This window comes from Eptatretus burgeri, chromosome 14 (genome assembly GCF_056783735.1).
Source record: "Eptatretus burgeri isolate ZD-2024b chromosome 14, Ebu_testis_v1, whole genome shotgun sequence".
NCBI lineage: Eukaryota > Metazoa > Chordata > Myxini > Myxiniformes > Myxinidae > Eptatretus > Eptatretus burgeri.
In genome coordinates this window covers 18,634,564-18,644,563 of record NC_140974.1, presented here as the reverse complement: position 1 = coordinate 18,644,563, position 10,000 = coordinate 18,634,564, and the positions used below count along the sequence as shown (strand labels likewise).

The following is a 10,000-nucleotide window of genomic DNA, read 5'->3' as shown; positions in this document are numbered from 1 at the left end:
AATGGTCAATGGCAGCGAATGTCATGGCAAGCAAAGACAGGGAGGTAAACTTGATTTTAATTAACTCTCTGTGTGTAAGTATCACAACAGTTGTTACTTCAATGAAAGAGACAATTCGTGGAATGCATGTGAACATTCAGTATGGGCACGCACCACTTCCGGATAGTGATGACTTACTGTATTCTAATAATTTCTCTATTTTTTATGCGCATTTATAGATAAACACAATGCGCCAATCCAGTCGTCGTTTACGAGAGCGAAGGAACGGCCTGTGTGGTTGTTTGAAATGTTTTTTTTTGGTTTGCACGTATGGCCACACACATTCGGCCACGCACGTACGGGCATGTGAGAACGAAGGAACGGCCTGTGTGGTTGTTGTTTCTGGCACGCGATTTGAAAGTTTTTTTTTGCACGCACGGGCACGCACTAGTGCAGATAATCTTTATTTCCTGTTCATTTATAAATGTGTTACGCCGCTCCCTGTGGCGAATAATAGCGGTCATGGAATTGGCCCCCCACAGGAGGAAGACCGTCACGTGGACAGGCCCTTGCTGCTCCTCTGGTTCGCAGCGAGTACCCGGGAAGCAGCGGGGGAAAGAGAGTGTATGTGGGAGAATTGCGTATTCAGCCTGTGGGTCACCCAGATAGCTCAGATGGCAGAGCACTGGTACAGTTTTCCAGAGGACCTGGGTTTGATTCCTGAGTCTGAGCATGTAATTTTTCCCACATATAGATGTAAAATGAATAAATGAATGAAACTTTAACTGCTTGATACATAGAAAACTAGAAGGGCACTCGGAAGAGCGCATACCTCCGCCAGGCTGAACAGTTTATGTTTTGTATCCCACTGATACTCCGGACCTCAATCCAGATCTGCACCAAAATCTGCTGATAGACAGACAGACAGACAGACAGACAGACGAACACATAACCTTCATCCATCTTCAGTGGTGGAGGGAATGAGAGTGTCTCTGTCTGTATCTGTTTTCGTTTCATATCTCATGTCGCATTGCTTCGCACATCATCATCACAGCTCAGCCTAATCAAAAGTACACTTATCTCAAAGCTGTTCGCCATGCTGGATGACGTCATTGCATTCGGGTGGGTGGGGCTTGCATTGGAGTCCTTTTGGGTTGCAATATTCCAAGAGATGTCACCGTCTGTCTGCACATAATGTGCTGACGTAGGCTACAAATGACACCTGACGGTAGCCGGTATTACACGTTATCATTTTTTAACCAAGTATCTCAATAAAGTATTACAATTATAATGCGAGTACATTTTAAAGTACGTAAAATTATAATGTGAATATGTCTATCCATCCATCCATTGGGACCATACTCTGTGCAGAGTGTTGGTGCTGCCTAAGCAGTCTCCTTGACTACAGGGTACAATCCTGGACGGGTCGCCACTCCGACACAGGATATCAGCAACCTGGCACTCACTTTGCCGACCTCCGAAGGATGACAGGCAGAGTCAACCCCACCTGGTATTAATTCAACAGCTGAGTGGGATTTGAACTCTGGATCCTCAGATCCCAAGCCCACCTCCCTAACGATTAAGCCAACACCAGGCATAGTCCATCGATAAAGTATGTATAGCTAGAATGCAACTACATCAATAACGTGTGTACTTTTTTTTTTTCGATAAAGAACATCCAATGAGAACATGCGTACTTCTATAAAATACATAATATTTCAACGAGAATCTATACAATAAAACCGAGAAGGTCTATTTGTCCCCTATATGAACATAAGCCTTAGTCAAAGCATCATCTGCACACCACACATACACCACACAACCCCAGTGAGTGTCTGAAATCTGATTGCTCTTTGTAGTTGTAGTTTTTAGCCCTCCTGTCCCATACCATCCCACCACGGAATGGCAGGATGGTCTTGACCTAGCAGTATGCACCCTCGCCTCTGAGCTGCCTAGCTTAAGGCCCAGTCACACCTTGACGTTTTAGCCAGCTTATGGCGATTTTTGGAAAACTTGTGTAAAATGCTGGTACACGTCAAATACGTTATGGGTAAGTTTTGATAACATTGAGAGCACGCTGAAAAACACTGCCATACGTCGTAATACGCTGGCTTTAAACGTTGTACTTTTCGGTTGTCCTCAAATTTTCCATGCTTGAAATTTTAAGACTTATGCCAGCGTATGACTCACACGTTCCGCATAATGCTGGCCATAAGTTGTAGCCACGTTACGCGATCGTTGACACACGTCGACACACGTTACTTGTAAGTTACTCATAAGTCGAAACACGTCGAGGTAATATTTAGAGTACCCGAAACTTGTTTCTAACCTATGAGTAACGTGGTGTAAGCACGTTACGCGATCGTTGACACACGTTACTTGTAAGGTACTCATAAGTCGAAACACGTCAAGGTAATGGTTAGCGTCAGTGTTCCAGACTCCCTGGGGTATTTTTTTTCTTCTTCCTCGGTATGATGGTGATGTTGACACTTGGATTTCTAGTGCGGTTATAATATAATATAATTAAAAGGCTGCCGCTCAACAATTTAAATCATAACCGCACTAGAAATCGAAGTGTCAACATCATCGTCATGCTGAAGAAAAAAAATAAATAAATAAAAAAAACCAGGGAGTCTGGAACACTGACGCTAACCATTACCTTGAGTGTTTTGACTTATGAGCACCTTACAAGTAACTTTAGTCGACGTGTGTCAACGTTCGCATATCGTGCGTACATCTTATTCCCATCGCATGCGGAACGTGTGTCATACGGCAAGTCCGTCGTAAAATGTTTAACACGTTTATAATTACAAGACGTACTCCACTTAATACGACGTATGATAGCGTACTTTAGCGTTTTATTCACGTATACCAAACTTACCCATACCGTATTCGACGTGCGCCAGCGTTTTAGAAGCATTTTTCAGAGGTCGGCATACGCTGGCAAGATCGCCAAGGTGTGACTGCGATGTTGACACTTCCATTTCTGCGGCGGTCATGATTTGAATCGTTGTGCAGCAGCCTTTTAATAGGCTACGTCACGTCATCGTCAGCGATATGCGCAGCGCGCTATGCATAAGTTAGACTATCGTTGGGCATAGGTTGGGAAGGCCGACAACAGGCTAAGCATTCGTTGGTATAAGTTAGCTATAACACAACGAAACGTTCTGTGTCCGTTACTCATATGTTATGCATACGACCAACTCGTTATGAATACGTCCGAATCTTTAAAAAAAAACATCAAAAGTTCAATGTAAGCCAGCGTTTTACATACATTTTAATATGTTGCCATTGCTGGCTAAAACGTCAAGGTGTGACTGGGCCTTTAGATTTGAATCCCAACGCAGCTATAAACTGTCATCCCACTAATAAGCCAGACCCCATGTACTATTAAGAATGGTTTTATCAAGAACGTTCATTACCATCTGAGACGATTATGCCTGTCTTGCAGGTATCCAGAAACTTAAACGTGTGTGCCGTCTCTCGGATGGACATTAAACTGGACATCCCGTCTGCCAGCATTAGCTGGTGGCAGTGAAAGATTCCGTGACAGTCTGTCATTCACAAAGAGTTGGCAATTTTTCACCGGCACCCTGAACAATCATTACAAAGTCCTGTTCTAACCTACAGTGGGCATTGCATAAGCAGCACAGCCACACCCCTGTGAGAACTGATGCTAACCTGCAGTCATGCGCCGTATACGAGTGCAGATGACGATGACCCATCCTTGATGGGTATATCTGTTAGTTGTGAATAAAACTTATGAAAACAAACAAACAAACAAACAAACAAACAAAAAAAAAAAAAACTTCATGATACTGCACAGTTTTCTCAAAGCAGCAATGAACAATCATATTCTTTTGTTTACGGTAAACCAGCAGGAAACGTGCCATCAGGTGAATGAGTACGATCCTTCGTACAGCGATACAGCTATTTCAGAGGGAGTATTGCTGTGACAAAGCCTTTCAGTTATTACAATATATTTCAAGAGAAACTGCCACCTTAAAAAAAATCTCACTTTTCACATGTACAAATTTCGCTTTTACAGACTCGTAAAGAGGAAGAACCACCCCCTCCCCCCCTAAAAAAAAAACAACTATAGTCCTTGGACTTCATTGCCATCTCCAATGTTTTCTTTTCCAAGGTTTTAAGTAAAGCTGGCTGTCCACCAAAGAAAAAACAATTCGAAAATATAACTGCACAGTATTGTTCTTGAGTCATACTGTTTGGTTTATTTCCAAACAAAATTGCAAATTTTTATCTTAGTCAAGTCGAGGAGCCAGACATGAAACACACAAAAGAACCGAGTGTACACGTGCCATCCCATATCGTCACAGCCTATTGCATCATGTCAGGAGGGAAAACAGTTCCTGGCAGCTGCTTCAGTCCTTTGGAACCAGTTTTGATGATTTCACTTGATTTGTGCGATTTGGATGAAATGCTAAACACAAGATCAATATGTGGGGATGGGATGAATGGGGCTGCAGGCTGTGGTCCCTCAACACACGCGAGTGTGGATGCCGTGGCTGGATAACAAAGGCATGGATGCTCATAATAAGGGCTGTTGAGAAACAGGCATCGCCACAGGGTTGTGCGTCACTGCTATCCAAACGCAACACTCTCTCGACTGAGTTACAGAAGGAGTTGTGCAAAGTTTAACGTAATTTAACGAAGTACTTTAACATTCCAAAGCCCAATTGAGATGCCAGAATTAGTAAACAATGGACAAACACACAACATATGGGATTTAAACATAGATTCCCCACATCACGAGCTATCTGTTAAGAGAGAAATATTCCAACAGGGCAAACCCCAAACGGATATATTATATTTCCGATCAACAGGTCAAGCGGTAGGTCTGTGTCAACTGCATGACCATAGGAACGCAGAGACCAGCAGTTCGAGGTCAGGTCTATCTATGTTCAAGCTCAACACATGAAGACAACGGTCATGGAAAGGTTTTTCTGGTTAGAATCGAATCCGTGATCTATTTTGTTTCGATACGAAAAAAGCGCAGCTGTCACATTTGGAATTGCAAGCGCCGTGGGTGGTGATGGCGCCTCCTCGATCGGAGATCGCTTTATGGTGGTCTGCGGAGAAGCGGGGCGGAAGATTGGCTGCGGACACGGAGAAGCAAAAACGCCGTGACAAACAAGCGGAAGTTTAACGAGTGAGCCGATCCGGCTAGGCTCAAGCGGTGATGAGCGTGCTCACCTGAGTGTACTCCGCCGTGCCTGGGAACTCCACAAGGTACGTACGTTCCACTTCAGGGTTCACCTGCTCTCTGTGGAACCCCCGGGGCGTCCAAACAGCAGACGGAAAAGACGTTTCTACTGGAAACTCCCCTCGAACATTACACAGTCTCTCCTCCCCCACTCCGTCAAAACCAACCCGTCACCGGGGTGCGGAGAGCACGCCTCCCGGCTGTCTCCGACTATCTCTCCAGGTTTCTCTGGACCAGCCTGTTCTGCACTCATTCATTAACATCCGAAATAAACTTGACGAGAACAATCAAAACAAAAGTTTACAGTTCAGAACGGTTCATTATTGGAGATCATAACATCTTGGCCTCTCCTAGTCGGGACCATGCGTGGTCTTCACTGGGGCAGAGACGTTGTAAGACTCCTGCATCTAAATTTTAAACTAACCTGCTCGTAACAGTCAAACAATTTCATAGAATCTGGAGAATAATGGTAGTTTACTGACGGAACCATCGATCGCTTGGGGTAGGTTCCTGCACAAGCACAAGTATTAACATGGAAACAGAAAGTAAAGATAATAATTAATAATAATTGTATGAAAAATCTCCGTATCAAACAGGCAACGAGCAATAAAATTGCAAAAGTATCGGCAAAAAACCCTGTGCCTGGAATACCTGCTGGCAGAGGGGCCAGCCGGCTTAGCGCGCCCTCTGCGTTTGTCGGGTCAAGTGGGGACGATTCCAATAACCCAAAGCCCTGCCCAAAGCGCACCGGCAAACTGAGTTACACCATTCACCATTCCGTGTTTTGTCAGAACCGAACCTGAAACGGCTGAGGGGTCCTCAAAACAAACGGCTTTTCCATGCAGGTCGAGAACCTAGCATGGATTTTACATATAGTACATGTGTGGCTCGTCTGAAATCCACGGGTGGTCCATGGGTCTATGTGATGTGTCTGTGGTCCATGCGTCTTGGGTCCACGAGCCTCGACTATGTACACAAAAAAAACGAGAACGGCACTTGGTCGGGTGCATACCTCCACCAGGCTGAACAGTTTACGTTTTGTCTCCCACTGATAGGCCGGTTCTGCATTCGGACCTGAACCAAAAATCTAATCTGCTTGTTCACGGCACCTACCCAAGTCCACTTAGTTTTGCCATCACTCATCCACAACTTTTTGAAATATCAAGCTTTGGCCCTATTTCTCAATGGTGAAGAATCACGTAAATAAAGTTTAAAAAATTCTCAGATCTGGATCCGGATCTTCACCAAAACCGAATCAATTAGACCTTCTCACACATCCAACCTCTCCACCAAATTTTGTCCGAATCCATCCATAACGTTTTAAGATATCATGTTATATATCGTTTTTGGCCCCATCTCTCAATCGTGAAAAATCACTTTAAAAAATTATGTTATCCAGATCTGGAGAGTCACCAAAATCAAATATTTTTGTCCTTGTCACACACCCAAACTCTCCACAAAATGTCGTCCATATCCATCCACAACTTTTTGAGATATCCTGTTCTTCAATAAAAAATAGCAGTTTAGTCAGCTAATTGATTTAAAAAAAAGAAAAACCAAAAAAAAAAAACATGAGGTTATACGTAATGGAAAAAAATGATCTGCGACAGGAACTCCTCATACAAAGACCTTTAAAATTAAAGTGGTTTTACGGTCCCTGGTCAAGTAGTTTAAGAGAAAATCGTCGGATGGACAGACAAACATACAAAGAAACAAACAAGCCGGAAGGCGACATGGGTGGTCGCTAGACTAAGGCAAATTTGAAATATGTAGATAAGAGAACACATCAGATGGCATTTTTGCCATTCGTTGTTCCATATCGGAACATGACGAGCAACTGTCCATCATTTGTGTTCGATTCCCTAACCCTACGTTAGGGAATCCCAACGCGAACGTTGGGGTGAAAGCATATAGTAATAAAATTGCAGACTAGTCATACAGTTTTTGACAGATCGGGCTGAAATTTTTTGACAAAGAGGTTGATTATAGTGCGCATAAAAGCGCAGAAGGCGATTTTTGATTTTCGCAAAAAAAAATATATTTTTCGGATTTTTTCAAAAATTTCAAAGTACCGTTGCTAGGCAACGGTGGCGTCCATAGCAACGGTGCTCAAAAGCATACAACTAGATCCTGGTATGAACCTACCAGTCAAGTTTCATCAAAATCGGTTGACTCCTCTGCCCTCCAAAGCTGTCCATTACATGCAAACAAACAGACAGACGGAAAACCTGAGACTAAGGGTAGTCTAGCGACCACCCAACAGAATAAGTATATTGTTATATAGGATAATATGAGTGAACTTTAAAAGAACGTAAACACAGGATCAGCCATTAGACCCATTATACCTACACAATGGTTGCCAACCTATTGTTGCTTGTCCATGCTCTACCCTTTTTAAATGCTGAGCGTCGACCAAGTAAGTAATCAGCACTTGCCTTTTCTTAAGCTTTTTGTATGACTCAGCCGGGGCTGGGTTTGAACCGGTTCGAACCACCAACCTACCAGTCAGTCAGAGAAGACACTCAAACCATTACGCCACTGAGTCTGGTATAAAGAAATACAAAATTTTTATCTTTCTCAGGTATGAGTGAACAAATTCTAACCATGATAGTTTTAACAAAATTAATCAATGATAGAAAGAGTTCAAAGAACTCTTGCAAGTTGTGCCTTTAACTACATTTGTGGAAATAAATGAAAGAAAAAAAAACAAAAGTTGTGATTTCTAAGCCCCAAGATATGATGCAACATACATTCTAGCACACCTACATGAGTTATGCACCATGACTCACAGTATGCTTGAAGTGATTTTCATGAACAGTAGAAGGCAAAGAAAACAAAGTTACGTTATTCATGAGCATAAATGGAACAAAGCAGAGGAAACTTGTGGCAGTGGAACAAGATGCAGGTACTCTACTCCAATAGTTCAATGATCAAAGACAAACAAATAATGTGGTAACAGAGACAACGCAAAAGAGGGAGAGGGAGAGGGAAGGGGAAGAAGTGAGAGGGAGGGAGAGAGAAGCAGAGCATGACTTAAAGTTTAAAAAAAAAATTGAGGCAATACCCCTGGGCGCTCACCTGGTTGTGGCTGGATAAGATAACCAGGGAATCACTGGAAGGCATGGATGCCCCACAAAATATATAATGGAGAAGAAAGTAAATACCAATGGATTTTGTTTTTTTAATGCCATGAACAAATGTTGGTCCATCACAGGAGATAAAGGTTGTGGTCAAGTTTCATTGAAATTGTGTGTTTAGTTTCTGAGAAAGTTTACCCTGTGTACCCCACCCCATCCCTCTCCCTTCCACAGATCTCTCAATGTCTCTGTTCCACACTGGTTTTTTTCCTTCCCTCTCCCACCCCTCTTGTCTCCTGATCCCCTTGTTGTACGATCTGTTTGTTAGCTCTTATATGAGCCTCAACAGTGTGTACAATAAAAAAAGAAAACAAGAAGAGAGCAAATACCTATTTTGGGGGGCAACCCCAAGTTGACCCCACTGGGGCCCGATACTTTTTTTAATGCTGTGAACAATCTTTGGTACATACTGGGTGATGAAGGTTGTGGTCAAGTTTCTCCAAAATCGTACGTGTTATTTCAGAGAAGAAGTTGCAAATGTTTGTAGACGGACGGGTGGACTGACAGACCGACGACGAGCCATCCTGTAAGCTCCCTGGAACTACGGAACTACGTTCCAGGTGAGCGAGGAAGAGCGAAAATTGCTTTGCAATAAATGTCCCCTACCGGTCCCAATGAATGTTCGGGATATAAAAATTTGCTTGCGCTTAACGCACACTCAAGCCAATACCGGAAGGAAAATAAAGAAGGGGAAGAAACCTTAAAACCCATAGTGTTTGGGTCTATTCAGCAAAATCGATTTTCATTTACTGTTATTTTTGTAGAGTTCGAAACCAATAAAGGCAACGAGGATAACAAACCGGAAATAAAAATTAGTTTGCTTCAACGCACGCTCAAACCGATACCGTAACTAAAATGAAGAAGAACCTCTCAACCACCGTGTTTCACTCATATCTCGGCTTTGCCTATTCCATATTCAAAATAACCCGATGTACATATCTGAAGCAAAAACATGCGTACGGCGTGTGTGTGTGTGTGTGTGTGTGTGTGTGTGTGTGTGTGTGTGTGTGTGTGTGTGTGTGTGTGTATATATATATATATATATATATATATATATATATATATATATATATATATATATATATATATATATATATATATATATATATATATATATATATATATATATTTTGTTACGGTTGTGGAAATTCACAGATCACCATTCAGGTTCCCCGAAGATCAGTTATGTCGATAAGTGTGTGTCCAGATTAGATTTCCCCACCGATGTGTAACGGGTATTATTCGTGTGCCGGGCTGTGAACCTTTGAGGAAGTGTTATTTTTTCCTATCTTTATTTTAAACAACATCTCCTCACCACCTTCGCCACAACCGCCAACATCTCCTCAACACCAATCTCCACAACCAAACGAACTTCTCCTCACCATCATCTCCACAAACAACATCATCACAAACAACAACAGCTCAACAACCACTGACATCTCACCAGTATCTCCATGGCGCCGCCATCTTTTCACCAACAACAACATCCCGAACAACCAACATCTCCACAGGCGAACACGATGGCATCCTCGCAGCAGCAGCAGCAGCAGCAGCAGCAGCAGGGTGATCTCAAACACGGCCGCGCATGACTTGCAAAATGGATCAAAACGAGGAAAGGGGCGGAGACAGCCGGGGGTGAAGGGTCGAAGGTGAGGGAGCG

General features: G+C 42.9%; 1 protein-coding gene across 5 annotated transcripts in view; it reads right to left on the bottom strand.

Moving 5' to 3' along the window:
* LOC147012733 (zinc finger protein 40-like) overlaps positions 1-10,000 on the bottom strand; it is a 116,454-nt gene that overhangs the window by 82,753 nt on the left and 23,701 nt on the right. For 2 of the 5 annotated variants that reach the window (XM_085853852.1, XM_085853851.1), the window contains exon 1: positions 5,194-5,344. The exons of 2 other annotated variants lie outside the window; for them this stretch is intronic. The gene's annotated coding sequence lies outside the window, so the exon portion shown is untranslated. Of the gene's footprint in view, positions 1-5,193; positions 5,348-10,000 lie in introns of those variants that run through there. One more of the 5 variants, XM_085853850.1, reaches the window with a different exon arrangement.